Source organism: Phyllobates terribilis, unplaced genomic scaffold (genome assembly GCF_046119375.1).
Source record: "Phyllobates terribilis strain yellow unplaced genomic scaffold, ASM4611937v1 Scaffold_108__1_contigs__length_5656254, whole genome shotgun sequence".
NCBI classification, from domain to species: domain Eukaryota; kingdom Metazoa; phylum Chordata; class Amphibia; order Anura; family Dendrobatidae; genus Phyllobates; species Phyllobates terribilis.
In genome coordinates, this window is record NW_027362868.1 from 1,150,803 (window position 1) to 1,172,116 (window position 21,314).

Below are 21,314 nucleotides of genomic sequence, written 5' to 3' on the forward strand. Positions count from 1 at the left end.
GATGGACTGTTGGACAAAGCGCAAACTTTTTATCAAAATCTTTTTAGCGAAAAGAAAATTGACGCTGATTTTTTACCTGATGCTCTTAATTCATTGCAGAATCACCTTGAAAAGCAAGATCAAGAGTTGTTGATTGAAGATATCTGTGAAGAAGAACTGCTAAGTGCAATCAAAAGCTTTTCTAGAGGAAAAACACCGGGTACTGACGGACTACAAATTGAATTTTATCTTACTTTTTGGGAGATTTTAAAAGACGACCTGTTTGAGATTTTTAAAGCTGTCTTTTTATGTGACAAATTGCCTGAATCTTGGAGAAGTGGTGTGGTCACCCTGCTTTTTAAAAAAGGAGATAAGACTAATCTAGAGAACTGGAGACCAATCACGTTACTCAACGTAGATTATAAAATTATGGCAAAAATCATGGTGAACAGAATGAAGAAGGTGATAGAGAAGGTCGTGCATCCTGATCAGGTATGTGGTGTGCCTGGTCGTACAATTGCAGAAAACTTGAATATTATACGGGACGCAATTTGGTATCAGCAAGAGAGGAAGCAAAAGCTAGCTCTTCTGTCCCTTGATTTCCAGAAAGCGTACGACAGAGTCTCTCATAAGTACCTGTATTCTGTGTTAAAGAAAATGAAATTCCCGGATGTTTTTATTAAGCACATTGCACTTTTATATGATGGAAGTTTTAGCAGGATTTTAATTAATGGTTTTTTATCTTCAGAAGTTTTTCTAAAGTCGGGCGTCAAACAAGGATGCCCACTTTCGCCTCTGCTCTTTATCTGCGCAATCGAGCCTCTACTGGCAATGTTGAGGAAAGATAAGATGGTGAAAGGTGTACCCATACCAGGTGGAAATGGACTAAGTACTAAGTCACTGGGGTACATGGATGACATCACGATCCTGTGCGACTCAGAACAATCGCTGAGAAGAGCAGTAAGAACTACTGATTTTTTCTGTTTAGCATCTGCCTTCAAACTGAACTTGGAGAAGAGCGAATGTCTTGGATTCGGTGATTGGTCAGATGCGCAGATTCCTCAACTTAAAATAAGAAGTGATAAGATCAAAATTTTAGGTGTTGTGTTTACAAAAAAGAATGATGGAGAAGAAAGTTGGCAGTTGGTGAAGGAGAAAATGCAAAAGAAGATAAGTTTATGGAAACTCAGAAAATTATCAATGGAAGGTAAAAACTTGATCATTAAGTCTTTGTTGTTGCCGATAATGTTGTTTTTAAGTATGGTGTACCCCCCGAATGAGAACACAATAAAGTTTCTCCAGAGACAAATTTTTCTTTTTCTGTGGGGATCAAAAATGGAGAAGGTTCGAAGAGAGACAATGTACAAGCAGCATAAATATGGTGGAAAGAATATCCCAAATATCAAAAAATTTTTGTACCTAAAGTTCTTTAGTTTTTGCTTCAAAATGACCAATCTAAGAACTCATTGGTCTTTCTACTTAAGATATGCAGCTGGAGATATCTTTAGGAAAAGAAAGTGGATAACATTGCCCCAAAATTCTCCTGTCCTAATTACACCGCCAAAACAATATGTCTTACTAGAAAAAACAATTAGACTTTATAACTTACCTGAAGTAGATGTGGAGATGCTGTCAAATTCAAGAAGACTGGCTCTAGAGACAAAGAGAAAAGAAACGATGACAGCAGTGGCAAACTTTACTTACACTAAAAGTGGAAGAATTTGGAGAATGACTTATGCACCTTATCTAACAAATGAATATAAAGACTTGGCATGGGCAATAGTGCAAGAATGTGTTCCTGTTAGATTTTTTCAACACAGAAGGGGATTGTGCAATACTGCAAGATGCCCTAGAACAGGCTGTGTTAGAGAGGAAACAGTTTTACACACCTTTTGGAACTGTTTTTATGCCCAAAATGTCTGGAAAGAAGTTGGAAGTCTCTTAAAGTTTGTTACTGGTCTTAAGTTTTTAAATCACGAAGTAGTTTTATATGGAAATTTTACATGTCAATCAAAAGAAAAAGAAAGAGTCATTTGGATAATGATAAATGGAATAAAGAATGCGCTATGGAAAGTCCGAAACATATTGCTTTTTAAAAGAGATTTTATAAGTGAAAGTGAATGCATAAAATTAGCACTAAGTGAAATATATATTTATTACCTGTTAGATCTGAAGAGAATTGGGAAAAAAAGAGCCAAGAGTCTATGGAACTTTCATCTGTGGAACCTTGTAGCATGAACAGATTATAAGGCAAGAGAAATATTAGAAGAGAAATAACAACTGAAATATCAGAACAAAATGAAAAAGAAAAAAATCTGTTCTTATCAGTTTAATATCTGATACGTCCCCTATCTGGGGACCATATATTAAATGGATTTTTAGAACAGGGAGATGGAAAAAGAGCTTGCTCTGTCCACTCCACGCATTGACCTGGTATTGCAGTATCTCCAGGACCGGTGCACCCCTTCTTTAATGCAGTTTCTAAAATCAGAAAGAATTGAATTCAATGCTTTTTGTTCATTTTGCTTGTTTGTCGGATTTTGGGATGGACTCTTTGGCTTTGCTTTTCTTCTCCTCATTGGATTTTTCATGTTAAAAGTTGCAGAAGCCAGATGACAAGCTCATTTTGGTTCAACTTCAGCAACTGTGCATTGCATTGCCATGTAATGTAATGTAATGCAATGCTATCTATCTAGCTCTCCCTCTATACTTCCTTTTGGATAAACAGACATATTAGGCAAGCATTTTGGAGCTTTCACCTAAATAACTACAGGTGGTGAGATAAGCTGCACAATATAATTGACCTTTCAGTATATTGTTGCACACACACCATCTATTTAGCAAATGCCCTTGTTATCAACAGCAGCCTTTTAAACTCACCTGAGCTAACAGGTATGTGAGCTGGTTACTCTGCTGCGCTTAAAATTTCTTTTTTGGTTTGCTACAATGCCTTTTCTGAAACGTTGTCTCCCTCTGCTGGAACACTGACTTCTTTCATTTAATGCCTGCAGATTATAAAAGAGAAACCAACCCAAAAAGTTTGGTTGATTAGTCTGTGGCATTCTTTTAAACTGTTGCTTATGGCGGTCTCTGTGAGCTTCTCAGTGACATTCAGCCATCCAGGTATCCCGCCTGCAGTAGACGGAATGTGGCAATGGAACGCTGGCTGCGCGTGTCATAATAGGCTCTGAGCCTTTATATACCTGCGCACAGCAGCAGCCACCTTCAGTCTGCTGCTGGACAGCCAGCAGCAGCAGCAGCAGGAGAGGTAATTAATCAGCAACCCTCCTGCTAAGGGTAGACAGCTGCTCGTTCCACCCCCCCCCCCCGCCTTAATTGGTTCTCCTCCCTTCCAACGGTGTTGAGGCGGGTGGGAACAGCCGGGGGTTGAGGGTACTGTGCTAAAAGAGGTGGAGTTATGCAGATCTAAAACGCGTGGATTGCAGCAGCAGCAAGCCGAAAAGTGCAGGCATGTGAGGGATCTAGAGGTTGACAGCATGTCTTCTTAACGGGAGTCCAGGTGGCCATCTCCACAAATGGACTTTTCAGAATCCTTGGGTGGCACCGTAGTCGGAAACCAATTCTGGTTATCGCTTCTCGGCCTTTTGGCTAAGATCAAGTGTAGTATCTGTTCTTATCAGTTTAATATCTGATACGTCCCCTATCTGGGGACCATATATTAAATGGATTTTTAGAACAGGGAGATGGAAAAAGAGCTTGCTCTGTCCACTCCACGCATTGACCTGGTATTGCAGTATCTCCAGGACCGGTGCACCCCTTCTTTAATGCAGTTTCTAAAATCAGAAAGAATTGAATTCAATGCTTTTTGTTCATTTTGCTTGTTTGTCGGATTTTGGGATGGACTCTTTGGCTTTGCTTTTCTTCTCCTCATTGGATTTTTCATGTTAAAAGTTGCAGAAGCCAGATGACAAGCTCATTTTGGTTCAACTTCAGCAACTGTGCATTGCATTGCCATGTAATGTAATGTAATGCAATGCTATCTATCTAGCTCTCCCTCTATACTTCCTTTTGGATAAACAGACATATTAGGCAAGCATTTTGGAGCTTTCACCTAAATAACTACAGGTGGTGAGATAAGCTGCACAATATAATTGACCTTTCAGTATATTGTTGCACACACACCATCTATTTAGCAAATGCCCTTGTTATCAACAGCAGCCTTTTAAACTCACCTGAGCTAACAGGTATGTGAGCTGGTTACTCTGCTGCGCTTAAAATTTCTTTTTTGGTTTGCTACAATGCCTTTTCTGAAACGTTGTCTCCCTCTGCTGGAACACTGACTTCTTTCATTTAATGCCTGCAGACTATAAAAGAGAAACCAACCCAAAAAGTTTGGTTGATTAGTCTGTGGCATTCTTTTAAACTGTTGCTTATGGCGGTCTCTGTGAGCTTCTCAGTGACATTCAGCCATCCAGGTATCCCGCCTGCAGTAGAAGGAATGTGGCAATGGAAAGCTGGCTGCGCGTGTTATAATAGGCTCTGAGCCTTTATATACCTGCGCACAGCAGCAGCCACCTTCAGTCTGCTGCTGGACAGCCAGCAGCAGCAGCAGCAGGAGAGGTAATTAATCAGCAACCCTCCTGCTAAGGGTAGACAGCTGCTCGTTCCACCCCCCCCGCCTTAATTGGTTCTCCTCCCTTCCAACGGTGTTGAGGCGGGTGGGAACAGCCGGGGGTTGAGGGTACTGTGCTAAAAGAGGTGGAGTTATGCAGATCTAAAACGCGTGGATTGCAGCAGCAGCAAGCCGAAAAGTGCAGGCATGTGAGGGATCTAGAGGTTGACAGCATGTCTTCTTAACGGGAGTCCAGGTGGCCATCTCCACAAATGGACTTTTCAGAATTCTTGGGTGGCACCGTAGTCGGAAACCAATTCTGGTTATCGCTTCTCGGCCTTTTGGCTAAGATCAAGTGTAGTATCTGTTCTTATCAGTTTAATATCTGATACGTCCCCTATCTGGGGACCATATATTAAATGGATTTTTAGAACAGGGAGATGGAAAAAGAGCTTGCTCTGTCCACTCCACGCATTGACCTGGTATTGCAGTATCTCCAGGACCGGTGCACCCCTTCTTTAATGCAGTTTCTAAAATCAGAAAGAATTGAATTCAATGCTTTTTGTTCATTTTGCTTGTTTGTCGGATTTTGGGATGGACTCTTTGGCTTTGCTTTTCTTCTCCTCATTGGATTTTTCATGTTAAAAGTTGCAGAAGCCAGATGACAAGCTCATTTTGGTTCAACTTCAGCAACTGTGCATTGCATTGCCATGTAATGTAATGTAATGCAATGCTATCTATCTAGCTCTCCCTCTATACTTCCTTTTGGATAAACAGACATATTAGGCAAGCATTTTGGAGCTTTCACCTAAATAACTACAGGTGGTGAGATAAGCTGCACAATATAATTGACCTTTCAGTATATTGTTGCACACACACCATCTATTTAGCAAATGCCCTTGTTATCAACAGCAGCCTTTTAAACTCACCTGAGCTAACAGGTATGTGAGCTGGTTACTCTGCTGCGCTTAAAATTTCTTTTTTGGTTTGCTACAATGCCTTTTCTGAAACGTTGTCTCCCTCTGCTGGAACACTGACTTCTTTCATTTAATGCCTGCAGACTATAAAAGAGAAACCAACCCAAAAAGTTTGGTTGATTAGTCTGTGGCATTCTTTTAAACTGTTGCTTATGGCGGTCTCTGTGAGCTTCTCAGTGACATTCAGCCATCCAGGTATCCCGCCTGCAGTAGACGGAATGTGGCAATGGAACGCTGGCTGCGCGTGTCATAATAGGCTCTGAGCCTTTATATACCTGCGCACAGCAGCAGCCACCTTCAGTCTGCTGCTGGACAGCCAGCAGCAGCAGCAGCAGGAGAGGTAATTAATCAGCAACCCTCCTGCTAAGGGTAGACAGCTGCTCGTTCCACCCCCCCCCCCGCCTTAATTGGTTCTCCTCCCTTCCAACGGTGTTGAGGCGGGTGGGAACAGCCGGGGGTTGAGGGTACTGTGCTAAAAGAGGTGGAGTTATGCAGATCTAAAACGCGTGGATTGCAGCAGCAGCAAGCCGAAAAGTGCAGGCGTGTGAGGGATCTAGAGGTTGACAGCATGTCTTCTTAACGGGAGTCCAGGTGGCCATCTCCACAAATGGACTTTTCAGAATCCTTGGGTGGCACCGTAGTCGGAAACCAATTCTGGTTATCGCTTCTCGGCCTTTTGGCTAAGATCAAGTGTAGTATCTGTTCTTATCAGTTTAATATCTGATACGTCCCCTATCTGGGGACCATATATTAAATGGATTTTTAGAACAGGGAGATGGAAAAAGAGCTTGCTCTGTCCACTCCACGCATTGACCTGGTATTGCAGTATCTCCAGGACCGGTGCACCCCTTCTTTAATGCAGTTTCTAAAATCAGAAAGAATTGAATTCAATGCTTTTTGTTCATTTTGCTTGTTTGTCGGATTTTGGGATGGACTCTTTGGCTTTGCTTTTCTTCTCCTCATTGGATTTTTCATGTTAAAAGTTGCAGAAGCCAGATGACAAGCTCATTTTGGTTCAACTTCAGCAACTGTGCATTGCATTGCCATGTAATGTAATGTAATGCAATGCTATCTATCTAGCTCTCCCTCTATACTTCCTTTTGGATAAACAGACATATTAGGCAAGCATTTTGGAGCTTTCACCTAAATAACTACAGGTGGTGAGATAAGCTGCACAATATAATTGACCTTTCAGTATATTGTTGCACACACACCATCTATTTAGCAAATGCCCTTGTTATCAACAGCAGCCTTTTAAACTCACCTGAGCTAACAGGTATGTGAGCTGGTTACTCTGCTGCGCTTAAAATTTCTTTTTTGGTTTGCTACAATGCCTTTTCTGAAACGTTGTCTCCCTCTGCTGGAACACTGACTTCTTTCATTTAATGCCTGCAGACTATAAAAGAGAAACCAACCCAAAAAGTTTGGTTGATTAGTCTGTGGCATTCTTTTAAACTGTTGCTTATGGCGGTCTCTGTGAGCTTCTCAGTGACATTCAGCCATCCAGGTATCCCGCCTGCAGTAGACGGAATGTGGCAATGGAACGCTGGCTGCGCGTGTCATAATAGGCTCTGAGCCTTTATATACCTGCGCACAGCAGCAGCCACCTTCAGTCTGCTGCTGGACAGCCAGCAGCAGCAGCAGCAGGAGAGGTAATTAATCAGCAACCCTCCTGCTAAGGGTAGACAGCTGCTCGTTCCACCCCCCCCCCCCGCCTTAATTGGTTCTCCTCCCTTCCAACGGTGTTGAGGCGGGTGGGAACAGCCGGGGGTTGAGGGTACTGTGCTAAAAGAGGTGGAGTTATGCAGATCTAAAACGCGTGGATTGCAGCAGCAGCAAGCCGAAAAGTGCAGGCATGTGAGGGATCTAGAGGTTGACAGCATGTCTTCTTAACGGGAGTCCAGGTGGCCATCTCCACAAATGGACTTTTCAGAATCCTTGGGTGGCACCGTAGTCGGAAACCAATTCTGGTTATCGCTTCTCGGCCTTTTGGCTAAGATCAAGTGTAGTATCTGTTCTTATCAGTTTAATATCTGATACGTCCCCTATCTGGGGACCATATATTAAATGGATTTTTAGAACAGGGAGATGGAAAAAGAGCTTGCTCTGTCCACTCCACGCATTGACCTGGTATTGCAGTATCTCCAGGACCGGTGCACCCCTTCTTTAATGCAGTTTCTAAAATCAGAAAGAATTGAATTCAATGCTTTTTGTTCATTTTGCTTGTTTGTCGGATTTTGGGATGGACTCTTTGGCTTTGCTTTTCTTCTCCTCATTGGATTTTTCATGTTAAAAGTTGCAGAAGCCAGATGACAAGCTCATTTTGGTTCAACTTCAGCAACTGTGCATTGCATTGCCATGTAATGTAATGTAATGCAATGCTATCTATCTAGCTCTCCCTCTATACTTCCTTTTGGATAAACAGACATATTAGGCAAGCATTTTGGAGCTTTCACCTAAATAACTACAGGTGGTGAGATAAGCTGCACAATATAATTGACCTTTCAGTATATTGTTGCACACACACCATCTATTTAGCAAATGCCCTTGTTATCAACAGCAGCCTTTTAAACTCACCTGAGCTAACAGGTATGTGAGCTGGTTACTCTGCTGCGCTTAAAATTTCTTTTTTGGTTTGCTACAATGCCTTTTCTGAAACGTTGTCTCCCTCTGCTGGAACACTGACTTCTTTCATTTAATGCCTGCAGACTATAAAAGAGAAACCAACCCAAAAAGTTTGGTTGATTAGTCTGTGGCATTCTTTTAAACTGTTGCTTATGGCGGTCTCTGTGAGCTTCTCAGTGACATTCAGCCATCCAGGTATCCCGCCTGCAGTAGACGGAATGTGGCAATGGAACGCTGGCTGCGCGTGTCATAATAGGCTCTGAGCCTTTATATACCTGCGCACAGCAGCAGCCACCTTCAGTCTGCTGCTGGACAGCCAGCAGCAGCAGCAGCAGGAGAGGTAATTAATCAGCAACCCTCCTGCTAAGGGTAGACAGCTGCTCGTTCCACCCCCCCCCCCGCCTTAATTGGTTCTCCTCCCTTCCAACGGTGTTGAGGCGGGTGGGAACAGCCGGGGGTTGAGGGTACTGTGCTAAAAGAGGTGGAGTTATGCAGATCTAAAACGCGTGGATTGCAGCAGCAGCAAGCCGAAAAGTGCAGGCATGTGAGGGATCTAGAGGTTGACAGCATGTCTTCTTAACGGGAGTCCAGGTGGCCATCTGCACAAATGGACTTTTCAGAATCCTTGGGTGGCACCGTAGTCGGAAACCAATTCTGGTTATCGCTTCTCGGCCTTTTGGCTAAGATCAAGTGTAGTATCTGTTCTTATCAGTTTAATATCTGATACGTCCCCTATCTGGGGACCATATATTAAATGGATTTTTAGAACAGGGAGATGGAAAAAGAGCTTGCTCTGTCCACTCCACGCATTGACCTGGTATTGCAGTATCTCCAGGACCGGTGCACCCCTTCTTTAATGCAGTTTCTAAAATCAGAAAGAATTGAATTCAATGCTTTTTGTTCATTTTGCTTGTTTGTCGGATTTTGGGATGGACTCTTTGGCTTTGCTTTTCTTCTCCTCATTGGATTTTTCATGTTAAAAGTTGCAGAAGCCAGATGACAAGCTCATTTTGGTTCAACTTCAGCAACTGTGCATTGCATTGCCATGTAATGTAATGTAATGCAATGCTATCTATCTAGCTCTCCCTCTATACTTCCTTTTGGATAAACAGACATATTAGGCAAGCATTTTGGAGCTTTCACCTAAATAACTACAGGTGGTGAGATAAGCTGCACAATATAATTGACCTTTCAGTATATTGTTGCACACACACCATCTATTTAGCAAATGCCCTTGTTATCAACAGCAGCCTTTTAAACTCACCTGAGCTAACAGGTATGTGAGCTGGTTACTCTGCTGCGCTTAAAATTTCTTTTTTGGTTTGCTACAATGCCTTTTCTGAAACGTTGTCTCCCTCTGCTGGAACACTGACTTCTTTCATTTAATGCCTGCAGACTATAAAAGAGAAACCAACCCAAAAAGTTTGGTTGATTAGTCTGTGGCATTCTTTTAAACTGTTGCTTATGGCGGTCTCTGTGAGCTTCTCAGTGACATTCAGCCATCCAGGTATCCCGCCTGCAGTAGACGGAATGTGGCAATGGAACGCTGGCTGCGCGTGTCATAATAGGCTCTGAGCCTTTATATACCTTCGCACAGCAGCAGCCACCTTCAGTCTGCTGCTGGACAGCCAGCAGCAGCAGCAGCAGGAGAGGTAATTAATCAGCAACCCTCCTGCTAAGGGTAGACAGCTGCTCGTTCCACCCCCCCCCGCCTTAATTGGTTCTCCTCCCTTCCAACGGTGTTGAGGCGGGTGGGAACAGCCGGGGGTTGAGGGTACTGTGCTAAAAGAGGTGGAGTTATGCAGATCTAAAACGCGTGGATTGCAGCAGCAGCAAGCCGAAAAGTGCAGGCATGTGAGGGATCTAGAGGTTGACAGCATGTCTTCTTAACGGGAGTCCAGGTGGCCATCTCCACAAATGGACTTTTCAGAATCCTTGGGTGGCACCGTAGTCGGAAACCAATTCTGGTTATCGCTTCTCGGCCTTTTGGCTAAGATCAAGTGTAGTATCTGTTCTTATCAGTTTAATATCTGATACGTCCCCTATCTGGGGACCATATATTAAATGGATTTTTAGAACAGGGAGATGGAAAAAGAGCTTGCTCTGTCCACTCCACGCATTGACCTGGTATTGCAGTATCTCCAGGACCGGTGCACCCCTTCTTTAATGCAGTTTCTAAAATCAGAAAGAATTGAATTCAATGCTTTTTGTTCATTTTGCTTGTTTGTCGGATTTTGGGATGGACTCTTTGGCTTTGCTTTTCTTCTCCTCATTGGATTTTTCATGTTAAAAGTTGCAGAAGCCAGATGACAAGCTCATTTTGGTTCAACTTCAGCAACTGTGCATTGCATTGCCATGTAATGTAATGTAATGCAATGCTATCTATCTAGCTCTCCCTCTATACTTCCTTTTGGATAAACAGACATATTAGGCAAGCATTTTGGAGCTTTCACCTAAATAACTACAGGTGGTGAGATAAGCTGCACAATATAATTGACCTTTCAGTATATTGTTGCACACACACCATCTATTTAGCAAATGCCCTTGTTATCAACAGCAGCCTTTTAAACTCACCTGAGCTAACAGGTATGTGAGCTGGTTACTCTGCTGCGCTTAAAATTTCTTTTTTGGTTTGCTACAATGCCTTTTCTGAAACGTTGTCTCCCTCTGCTGGAACACTGACTTCTTTCATTTAATGCCTGCAGACTATAAAAGAGAAACCAACCCAAAAAGTTTGGTTGATTAGTCTGTGGCATTCTTTTAAACTGTTGCTTATGGCGGTCTCTGTGAGCTTCTCAGTGACATTCAGCCATCCAGGTATCCCGCCTGCAGTAGACGGAATGTGGCAATGGAACGCTGGCTGCGCGTGTCATAATAGGCTCTGAGCCTTTATATACCTGCGCACAGCAGCAGCCACCTTCAGTCTGCTGCTGGACAGCCAGCAGCAGCAGCAGCAGGAGAGGTAATTAATCAGCAACCCTCCTGCTAAGGGTAGACAGCTGCTCGTTCCACCCCCCCCCCGCCTTAATTGGTTCTCCTCCCTTCCAACGGTGTTGAGGCGGGTGGGAACAGCCGGGGGTTGAGGGTACTGTGCTAAAAGAGGTGGAGTTATGCAGATCTAAAACGCGTGGATTGCAGCAGCAGCAAGCCGAAAAGTGCAGGCATGTGAGGGATCTAGAGGTTGACAGCATGTCTTCTTAACGGGAGTCCAGGTGGCCATCTCCACAAATGGACTTTTCAGAATCCTTGGGTGGCACCGTAGTCGGAAACCAATTCTGGTTATCGCTTCTCGGCCTTTTGGCTAAGATCAAGTGTAGTATCTGTTCTTATCAGTTTAATATCTGATACGTCCCCTATCTGGGGACCATATATTAAATGGATTTTTAGAACAGGGAGATGGAAAAAGAGGTTGCTCTGTCCACTCCACGCATTGACCTGGTATTGCAGTATCTCCAGGACCGGTGCACCCCTTCTTTAATGCAGTTTCTAAAATCAGAAAGAATTGAATTCAATGCTTTTTGTTCATTTTGCTTGTTTGTCGGATTTTGGGATGGACTCTTTGGCTTTGCTTTTCTTCTCCTCATTGGATTTTTCATGTTAAAAGTTGCAGAAGCCAGATGACAAGCTCATTTTGGTTCAACTTCAGCAACTGTGCATTGCATTGCCATGTAATGTAATGTAATGCAATGCTATCTATCTAGCTCTCCCTCTATACTTCCTTTTGGATAAACAGACATATTAGGCAAGCATTTTGGAGCTTTCACCTAAATAACTACAGGTGGTGAGATAAGCTGCACAATATAATTGACCTTTCAGTATATTGTTGCACACACACCATCTATTTAGCAAATGCCCTTGTTATCAACAGCAGCCTTTTAAACTCACCTGAGCTAACAGGTATGTGAGCTGGTTACTCTGCTGCGCTTAAAATTTCTTTTTTGGTTTGCTACAATGCCTTTTCTGAAACGTTGTCTCCCTCTGCTGGAACACTGACTTCTTTCATTTAATGCCTGCAGACTATAAAAGAGAAACCAACCCAAAAAGTTTGGTTGATTAGTCTGTGGCATTCTTTTAAACTGTTGCTTATGGCGGTCTCTGTGAGCTTCTCAGTGACATTCAGCCATCCAGGTATCCCGCCTGCAGTAGACGGAATGTGGCAATGGAACGCTGACTGCGCGTGTCATAATAGGCTATGAGCCTTTATATACCTGCGCACAGCAGCAGCCACCTTCAGTCTGCTGCTGGACAGCCAGCAGCAGCAGCAGCAGGAGAGGTAATTAATCAGCAACCCTCCTGCTAAGGGTAGACAGCTGCTCGTTCCACCCCCCCCCCCGCCTTAATTGGTTCTCCTCCCTTCCAACGGTGTTGAGGCGGGTGGGAACAGCCGGGGGTTGAGGGTACTGTGCTAAAAGAGGTGGAGTTATGCAGATCTAAAACGCGTGGATTGCAGCAGCAGCAAGCCGAAAAGTGCAGGCATGTGAGGGATCTAGAGGTTGACAGCATGTCTTCTTAACGGGAGTCCAGGTGGCCATCTCCACAAATGGACTTTTCAGAATCCTTGGGTGGCACCGTAGTCGGAAACCAATTCTGGTTATCGCTTCTCGGCCTTTTGGCTAAGATCAAGTGTAGTATCTGTTCTTATCAGTTTAATATCTGATACGTCCCCTATCTGGGGACCATATATTAAATGGATTTTTAGAACAGGGAGATGGAAAAAGAGCTTGCTCTGTCCACTCCACGCATTGACCTGGTATTGCAGTATCTCCAGGACCGGTGCACCCCTTCTTTAATGCAGTTTCTAAAATCAGAAAGAATTGAATTCAATGCTTTTTGTTCATTTTGCTTGTTTGTCGGATTTTGGGATGGACTCTTTGGCTTTGCTTTTCTTCTCCTCATTGGATTTTTCATGTTAAAAGTTGCAGAAGCCAGATGACAAGCTCATTTTGGTTCAACTTCAGCAACTGTGCATTGCATTGCCATGTAATGTAATGTAATGCAATGCTATCTATCTAGCTCTCCCTCTATACTTCCTTTTGGATAAACAGACATATTAGGCAAGCATTTTGGAGCTTTCACCTAAATAACTACAGGTGGTGAGATAAGCTGCACAATATAATTGACCTTTCAGTATATTGTTGCACACACACCATCTATTTAGCAAATGCCCTTGTTATCAACAGCAGCCTTTTAAACTAACCTGAGCTAACAGGTATGTGAGCTGGTTACTCTGCTGCGCTTAAAATTTCTTTTTTGGTTTGCTACAATGCCTTTTCTGAAACGTTGTCTCCCTCTGCTGGAACACTGACTTCTTTCATTTAATGCCTGCAGACTATAAAAGAGAAACCAACCCAAAAAGTTTGGTTGATTAGTCTGTGGCATTCTTTTAAACTGTTGCTTATGGCGGTCTCTGTGAGCTTCTCAGTGACATTCAGCCATCCAGGTATCCCGCCTGCAGTAGACGGAATGTGGCAATGGAACGCTGGCTGCGCGTGTCATAATAGGCTCTGAGCCTTTATATACCTGCGCACAGCAGCAGCCACCTTCAGTCTGCTGCTGGACAGCCAGCAGCAGCAGCAGCAGGAGAGGTAATTAATCAGCAACCCTCCTGCTAAGGGTAGACAGCTGCTCGTTCCACCCCCCCCCGCCTTAATTGGTTCTCCTCCCTTCCAACGGTGTTGAGGCGGGTGGGATCAGCCGGGGGTTGAGGGTACTGTGCTAAAAGAGGTGGAGTTATGCAGATCTAAAACGCGTGGATTGCAGCAGCAGCAAGCCGAAAAGTGCAGGCATGTGAAGGATCTAGAGGTTGACAGCATGTCTTCTTAACGGGAGTCCAGGTGGCCATCTCCACAAATGGACTTTTCAGAATCCTTGGGTGGCACCGTAGTCGGAAACCAATTCTGGTTATCGCTTCTCGGCCTTTTGGCTAAGATCAAGTGTAGTATCTGTTCTTATCAGTTTAATATCTGATACGTCCCCTATCTGGGGACCATATATTAAATGGATTTTTAGAACAGGGAGATGGAAAAAGAGCTTACTCTGTCCACTCCACGCATTGACCTGGTATTGCAGTATCTCCAGGACCGGTGCACCCCTTCTTTAATGCAGTTTCTAAAATCAGAAAGAATTGAATTCAATGCTTTTTGTTCATTTTGCTTGTTTGTCGGATTTTGGGATGGACTCTTTGGCTTTGCTTTTCTTCTCCTCATTGGATTTTTCATGTTAAAAGTTGCAGAAGCCAGATGACAAGCTCATTTTGGTTCAACTTCAGCAACTGTGCATTGCATTGCCATGTAATGTAATGTAATGCAATGCTATCTATCTAGCTCTCCCTCTATACTTCCTTTTGGATAAACAGACATATTAGGCAAGCATTTTGGAGCTTTCACCTAAATAACTACAGGTGGTGAGATAAGCTGCACAATATAATTGACCTTTCAGTATATTGTTGCACACACACCATCTATTTAGCAAATGCCCTTGTTATCAACAGCAGCCTTTTAAACTCACCTGAGCTAACAGGTATGTGAGCTGGTTACTCTGCTGCGCTTAAAATTTCTTTTTTGGTTTGCTACAATGCCTTTTCTGAAACGTTGTCTCCCTCTGCTGCAACACTGACTTCTTTCATTTAATGCCTGCAGACTATAAAAGAGAAACCAACCCAAAAAGTTTGGTTGATTAGTCTGTGGCATTCTTTTAAACTGTTGCTTATGGCGGTCTCTGTGAGCTTCTCAGTGACATTCAGCCATCCAGGTATCCCGCCTGCAGTAGACGGAATGTGGCAATGGAACGCTGGCTGCGCGTGTCATAATAGGCTCTGAGCCTTTATATACCTGCGCACAGCAGCAGCCACCTTCAGTCTGCTGCTGGACAGCCAGCAGCAGCAGCAGGAGAGGTAATTAATCAGCAACCCTCCTGCTAAGGGTAGACAGCTGCTCGCTCCACCCCCACCCCCGCCTTAATTGGTTCTCCTCCCTTCCAACGGTGTTGAGGCGGGTGGGAACAGCCGGGGGTTGAGGGTACTGTGCTAAAAGAGGTGGAGTTATGCAGATCTAAAACGCGTGGATTGCAGCAGCAGCAAGCCGAAAAGTGCAGGCATGTGAGGGATCTAGAGGTTGACAGCATGTCTTCTTAACGGGAGTCCAGGTGGCCATCTCCACAAATGGACTTTTCAGAATCCTTGGGTGGCACCGTAGTCGGAAACCAATTCTGGTTATCGCTTCTCGGCCTTTTGGCTAAGATCAAGTGTAGTATCTGTTCTTATCAGTTTAATATCTGATACGTCCCCTATCTGGGGACCATATATTAAATGGATTTTTAGAACAGGGAGATGGAAAAAGAGCTTGCTCTGTCCACTCCACGCATTGACCTGGTATTGCAGTATCTCCAGGACCGATGCACCCCTTCTTTAATGCAGTTTCTAAAATCAGAAAGAATTGAATTCAATGCTTTTTGTTCATTTTGCTTGTTTGTCGGATTTTGGGATGGACTCTTTGGCTTTGCTTTTCTTCTCCTCATTGGATTTTTCATGTTAAAAGTTGCAGAAGCCAGATGACAAGCTCATTTTGGTTCAACTTCAGCAACTGTGCATTGCATTGCCATGTAATGTAATGTAATGCAATGCTATCTATCTAGCTCTCCCTCTATACTTCCTTTTGGATAAACAGACATATTAGGCAAGCATTTTGGAGCTTTCACCTAAATAACTACAGGTGGTGAGATAAGCTGCACAATATAATTGACCTTTCAGTATATTGTTGCACACACACCATCTATTTAGCAAATGCCCTTGTTATCAACAGCAGCCTTTTAAACTCACCTGAGCTAACAGGTATGTGAGCTGGTTACTCTGCTGCGCTTAAAATTTCTTTTTTGGTTTGCTACAATGCCTTTTCTGAAACGTTGTCTCCCTCTGCTGGAACACTGACTTCTTTCATTTAATGCCTGCAGACTATAAAAGAGAAACCAACCCAAAAAGTTTGGTTGATTAGTCTGTGGCATTCTTTTAAACTGTTGCTTATGGCGGTCTCTGTGAGCTTCTCAGTGACATTCAGCCATCCAGGTATCCCGCCTGCAGTAGACGGAATGTGGCAATGGAACGCTGGCTGCGCGTGTCATAATAGGCTCTGAGCCTTTATATACCTGCGCACAGCAGCAGCCACCTTCAGTCTGCTGCTGGACAGCCAGCAGCAGCAGCAGCAGGAGAGGTAATTAATCAGCAACCCTCCTGCTAAGGGTAGACAGCTGCTCGTTCCACCCCCCCCCCGCCTTAATTGGTTCTCCTCCCTTCCAACGGTGTTGAGGCGGGTGGGAACAGCCGGGGGTTGAGGGTACTGTGCTAAAAGAGGTGGAGTTATGCAGATCTAAAACGCGTGGATTGCAGCAGCAGCAAGCCGAAAAGTGCAGGCATGTGAGGGATCTAGAGGTTGACAGCATGTCTTCTTAACGGGAGTCCAGGTGGCCATCTCCACAAATGGACTTTTCAGAATCCTTGGGTGGCACCGTAGTCGGAAACCAATTCTGGTTATCGCTTCTCGGCCTTTTGGCTAAGATCAAGTGTAGTATCTGTTCTTATCAGTTTAATATCTGATACGTCCCCTATCTGGGGACCATATATTAAATGGATTTTTAGAACAGGGAGATGGAAAAAGAGCTTGCTCTGTCCACTCCACGCATTGACCTGGTATTGCAGTATCTCCAGGACCGGTGCACCCCTTCTTTAATGCAGTTTCTAAAATCAGAAAGAATTGAATTCAATGCTTTTTGTTCATTTTGCTTGTTTGTCGGATTTTGGGATGGACTCTTTGGCTTTGCTTTTCTTCTCCTCATTGGATTTTTCATGTTAAAAGTTGCAGAAGCCAGATGACAAGCTCATTTTGGTTCAACTTCAGCAACTGTGCATTGCATTGCCATGTAATGTAATGTAATGCAATGCTATCTATCTAGCTCTCCCTCTATACTTCCTTTTGGATAAACAGACATATTAGGCAAGCATTTTGGAGCTTTCACCTAAATAACTACAGGTGGTGAGATAAGCTGCACAATATAATTGACCTTTCAGTATATTGTTGCACACACACCATCTATTTAGCAAATGCCCTTGTTATCAACAGCAGCCTTTTAAACTAACCTGAGCTAACAGGTATGTGAGCTGGTTACTCTGCTGCGCTTAAAATTTCTTTTTTGGTTTGCTACAATGCCTTTTCTGAAACGTTGTCTCCCTCTGCTGGAACACTGACTTCTTTCATTTAATGCCTGCAGACTATAAAAGAGAAACCAACCCAAAAAGTTTGGTTGATTAGTCTGTGGCATTCTTTTAAACTGTTGCTTATGGCGGTCTCTGTGAGCTTCTCAGTGACATTCAGCCATCCAGGTATCCCGCCTGCAGTAGACGGAATGTGGCAATGGAACGCTGGCTGCGCGTGTCATAATAGGCTCTGAGCCTTTATATACCTGCGCACAGCAGCAGCCACCTTCAGTCTGCTGCTGGACAGCCAGCAGCAGCAGCAGCAGGAGAGGTAATTAATCAGCAACCCTCCTGCTAAGGGTAGACAGCTGCTCGTTCCACCCCCCCCCCGCCTTAATTGGTTCTCCTCCCTTCCAACGGTGTTGAGGCGGGTGGGAACAGCCGGGGGTTGAGGGTACTGTGCTAAAAGAGGTGGAGTTATGCAGAACTAAAACGCGTGGATTGCAGCAGCAGCAAGCCGAAAAGTGCAGGCATGTGAGGGATCTAGAGGTTGACAGCATGTCTTCTTAACGGGAGTCCCGGTGGCCATCTCCACAAATGGACTTATCAGAATCCTTGGGTGGCACCGTAGTCGGAAACCAATTCTGGTTATCACTTCTCGGCCTTTTGGCTAAGATCAAGTGTAGTATCTGTTCTTATCAGTTTAATATCTGATACGTCCCCTATCTGGGGACCATATATTAAATGGATTTTTAGAACAGGGAGATGGAAAAAGAGCTTGCTCTGTCCACTCCACGCATTGACCTGGTATTGCAGTATCTCCAGGACCGGTGCACCCCTTCTTTAATGCAGTTTCTAAAATCAGAAAGAATTGAATTCAATGCTTTTTGTTCATTTTGCTTGTTTGTCGGATTTTGGGATGGACTCTTTGGCTTTGCTTTTCTTCTCCTCATTGGATTTTTCATGTTAAAAGTTGCAGAAGCCAGATGACAAGCTCATTTTGGTTCAACTTCAGCAACTGTGCATTGCATTGCCATGTAATGTAATGTAATGCAATGCTATCTATCTAGCTCTCCCTCTATACTTCCTTTTGGATAAACAGACATATTAGGCAAGCATTTTGGAGCTTTCACCTAAATAACTACAGGTGGTGAGATAAGCTGCACAATATAATTGACCTTTCAGTATATTGTTGCACACACACCATCTATTTAGCAAATGCCCTTGTTATCAACAGCAGCCTTTTAAACTCACCTGAGCTAACAGGTATGTGAGCTGGTTACTCTGCTGCGCTTAAAATTTATTTTTTGGTTTGCTACAATGCCTTTTCTGAAACGTTGTCTCCCTCTGCTGGAACACTGACTTCTTTCATTTAATGCCTGCAGACTATAAAAGAGAAACCAACCCAAAAAGTTTGGTTGATTAGTCTGTGGCATTCTTTTAAACTGTTGCTTATGGCGGTCTCTGTGAGCTTCTCAGTGACATTCAGCCATCCAGGTATCCCGCCTGCAGTAGACGGAATGTGGCAATGGAACGCTGGCTGCGCGTGTCATAATAGGCTCTGAGCCTTTATATACCTGCGCACAGCAGCAGCCACCTTCAGTCTGCTGCTGGACAGCCAGCAGCAGCAGCAGCAGGAGAGGTAATTAATCAGCAACCCTCCTGCTAAGGGTAGACAGCTGCTCGTTCCACCCCCCCCCCCCCCCGCCTTAATTGGTTCTCCTCCCTTCCAACGGTGTTGAGGCGGGTGGGAACAGCCGGGGGTTGAGGGTACTGTGCTAAAAGAGGTGGAGTTATGCAGATCTAAAACGCGTGGATTGCAGCAGCAGCAAGCCGAAAAGTGCAGGCATGTGAAGGATCTAGAGGTTGACAGCATGTCTTCTTAACGGGAGTCCAGGTGGCCATCTCCACAAATGGACTTTTCAGAATCCTTGGGTGGCACCGTAGTCGGAAACCAATTCTGGTTATCGCTTCTCGGCCTTTTGGCTAAGATCAAGTGTAGTATCTGTTCTTATCAGTTTAATATCTGATACGTCCCCTATCTGGGGACCATATATTAAATGGATTTTTAGAACAGGGAGATGGAAAAAGAGCTTACTCTGTCCACTCCACGCATTGACCTGGTATTGCAGTATCTCCAGGACCGGTGCACCCCTTCTTTAATGCAGTTTCTAAAATCAGAAAGAATTGAATTCAATGCTTTTTGTTCATTTTGCTTGTTTGTCGGATTTTGGGATGGACTCTTTGGCTTTGCTTTTCTTCTCCTCATTGGATTTTTCATGTTAAAAGTTGCAGAAGCCAGATGACAAGCTCATTTTGGTTCAACTTCAGCAACTGTGCATTGCATTGCCATGTAATGTAATGTAATGCAATGCTATCTATCTAGCTCTCCCTCTATACTTCCTTTTGGATAAACAGACATATTAGGCAAGCATTTTGGAGCTTTCACCTAAATAACTACAGGTGGTGAGATAAGCTGCACAATATAATTGACCTTTCAGTATATTGTTGCACACACACCATCTATTTAGCAAATGCCCTTGTTATCAACAGCAGCCTTTTAAACTCACCTGAGCTAACAGGTATGTGAGCTGGTTACTCTGCTGCGCTTAAAATTTCTTTTTTGGTTTGCTACAATGCCTTTTCTGAAACGTTGTCTCCCTCTGCTGCAACACTGACTTCTTTCATTTAATGCCTGCAGACTATAAAAGAGAAACCAACCCAAAAAGTTTGGTTGATTAGTCTGTGGCATTCTTTTAAACTGTTGCTTATGGCGGTCTCTGTGAGCTTCTCAGTGACATTCAGCCATCCAGGTATCCCGCCTGCAGTAGACGGAATGTGGCAATGGAACGCTGGCTGCGCGTGTCATAATAGGCTCTGAGCCTTTATATACCTGCGCACAGCAGCAGCCACCTTCAGTCTGCTGCTGGACAGCCAGCAGCAGCAGCAGGAGAGGTAATTAATCAGCAACCCTCCTGCTAAGGGTAGACAGCTGCTCGCTCCACCCCCACCCCCGCCTTAATTGGTTCTCCTCCCTTCCAACGGTGTTGAGGCGGGTGGGAACAGCCGGGGGTTGAGGGTACTGTGCTAAAAGAGGTGGAGTTATGCAGATCTAAAACGCGTGGATTGCAGCAGCAGCAAGCCGAAAAGTGCAGGCATGTGAGGGATCTAGAGGTTGACAGCATGTCTTCTTAACGGGAGTCCAGGTGGCCATCTCCACAAATGGACTTTTCAGAATCCTTGGGTGGCACCGTAGTCGGAAACCAATTCTGGTTATCGCTTCTCGGCCTTTTGGCTAAGATCAAGTGTAGTATCTGTTCTTATCAGTTTAATATCTGATACGTCCCCTATCTGGGGACCATATATTAAATGGATTTTTAGAACAGGGAGATGGAAAAAGAGCTTGCTCTGTCCACTCCACGCATTGACCTGGTATTGCAGTATCTCCAGGACCGATGCACCCCTTCTTTAATGCAGTTTCTAAAATCAGAAAGAATTGAATTCAATGCTTTTTGTTCATTTTGCTTGTTTGTCGGATTTTGGGATGGACTCTTTGGCTTTGCTTTTCTTCTCCTCATTGGATTTTTCATGTTAAAAGTTGCAGAAGCCAGATGACAAGCTCATTTTGGTTCAACTTCAGCAACTGTGCATTGCATTGCCATGTAATGTAATGTAATGCAATGCTATCTATCTAGCTCTCCCTCTATACTTCCTTTTGGATAAACAGACATATTAGGCAAGCATTTTGGAGCTTTCACCTAAATAACTACAGGTGGTGAGATAAGCTGCACAATATAATTGACCTTTCAGTATATTGTTGCACACACACCATCTATTTAGCAAATGCCCTTGTTATCAACAGCAGCCTTTTAAACTCACCTGAGCTAACAGGTATGTGAGCTGGTTACTCTGCTGCGCTTAAAATTTCTTTTTTGGTTTGCTACAATGCCTTTTCTGAAACGTTGTCTCCCTCTGC

General features: G+C 43.9%; 15 non-coding genes across 15 annotated transcripts; all 15 read left to right on the forward strand.

The window, feature by feature from the left end:
- Window positions 1-2,264: 2,264 nt before the first annotated feature.
- On the forward strand, window positions 2,265-2,446 carry LOC141200835 (U2 spliceosomal RNA). The gene has a single exon (XR_012272543.1). It is a non-coding gene; the product is annotated as a U2 spliceosomal RNA (small nuclear RNA).
- Window positions 2,447-3,568: 1,122 nt separating this feature from the next.
- Window positions 3,569-3,759, forward strand: LOC141198989 (U2 spliceosomal RNA). The gene has a single exon (XR_012270754.1). It is a non-coding gene; the product is annotated as a U2 spliceosomal RNA (small nuclear RNA).
- A 1,118-nt stretch (window positions 3,760-4,877) lies between these two features.
- LOC141198990 (U2 spliceosomal RNA) lies at window positions 4,878-5,068 on the forward strand. Its single transcript, XR_012270755.1, has one exon. It is a non-coding gene; the product is annotated as a U2 spliceosomal RNA (small nuclear RNA).
- A 1,121-nt stretch (window positions 5,069-6,189) lies between these two features.
- LOC141198991 (U2 spliceosomal RNA) lies at window positions 6,190-6,380 on the forward strand. The gene has a single exon (XR_012270756.1). It is a non-coding gene; the product is annotated as a U2 spliceosomal RNA (small nuclear RNA).
- Window positions 6,381-7,502: 1,122 nt separating this feature from the next.
- LOC141198993 (U2 spliceosomal RNA) lies at window positions 7,503-7,693 on the forward strand. The gene has a single exon (XR_012270758.1). It is a non-coding gene; the product is annotated as a U2 spliceosomal RNA (small nuclear RNA).
- Window positions 7,694-8,814: 1,121 nt separating this feature from the next.
- LOC141198994 (U2 spliceosomal RNA) lies at window positions 8,815-9,005 on the forward strand. Its single transcript, XR_012270759.1, has one exon. It is a non-coding gene; the product is annotated as a U2 spliceosomal RNA (small nuclear RNA).
- Window positions 9,006-10,124: 1,119 nt separating this feature from the next.
- LOC141198995 (U2 spliceosomal RNA) lies at window positions 10,125-10,315 on the forward strand. Its single transcript, XR_012270760.1, has one exon. It is a non-coding gene; the product is annotated as a U2 spliceosomal RNA (small nuclear RNA).
- A 1,120-nt stretch (window positions 10,316-11,435) lies between these two features.
- LOC141200722 (U2 spliceosomal RNA) lies at window positions 11,436-11,626 on the forward strand. The gene has a single exon (XR_012272434.1). It is a non-coding gene; the product is annotated as a U2 spliceosomal RNA (small nuclear RNA).
- A 1,121-nt stretch (window positions 11,627-12,747) lies between these two features.
- Window positions 12,748-12,938, forward strand: LOC141198996 (U2 spliceosomal RNA). Its single transcript, XR_012270761.1, has one exon. It is a non-coding gene; the product is annotated as a U2 spliceosomal RNA (small nuclear RNA).
- A 1,119-nt stretch (window positions 12,939-14,057) lies between these two features.
- Window positions 14,058-14,248, forward strand: LOC141200701 (U2 spliceosomal RNA). The gene has a single exon (XR_012272414.1). It is a non-coding gene; the product is annotated as a U2 spliceosomal RNA (small nuclear RNA).
- A 1,118-nt stretch (window positions 14,249-15,366) lies between these two features.
- Window positions 15,367-15,557, forward strand: LOC141200253 (U2 spliceosomal RNA). Its single transcript, XR_012271978.1, has one exon. It is a non-coding gene; the product is annotated as a U2 spliceosomal RNA (small nuclear RNA).
- A 1,120-nt stretch (window positions 15,558-16,677) lies between these two features.
- On the forward strand, window positions 16,678-16,868 carry LOC141198997 (U2 spliceosomal RNA). Its single transcript, XR_012270762.1, has one exon. It is a non-coding gene; the product is annotated as a U2 spliceosomal RNA (small nuclear RNA).
- Window positions 16,869-17,988: 1,120 nt separating this feature from the next.
- LOC141200297 (U2 spliceosomal RNA) lies at window positions 17,989-18,179 on the forward strand. Its single transcript, XR_012272021.1, has one exon. It is a non-coding gene; the product is annotated as a U2 spliceosomal RNA (small nuclear RNA).
- A 1,125-nt stretch (window positions 18,180-19,304) lies between these two features.
- On the forward strand, window positions 19,305-19,495 carry LOC141200702 (U2 spliceosomal RNA). Its single transcript, XR_012272415.1, has one exon. It is a non-coding gene; the product is annotated as a U2 spliceosomal RNA (small nuclear RNA).
- Window positions 19,496-20,613: 1,118 nt separating this feature from the next.
- On the forward strand, window positions 20,614-20,804 carry LOC141200254 (U2 spliceosomal RNA). Its single transcript, XR_012271979.1, has one exon. It is a non-coding gene; the product is annotated as a U2 spliceosomal RNA (small nuclear RNA).
- The last annotated feature ends 510 nt before the right edge of the window (window positions 20,805-21,314 follow it).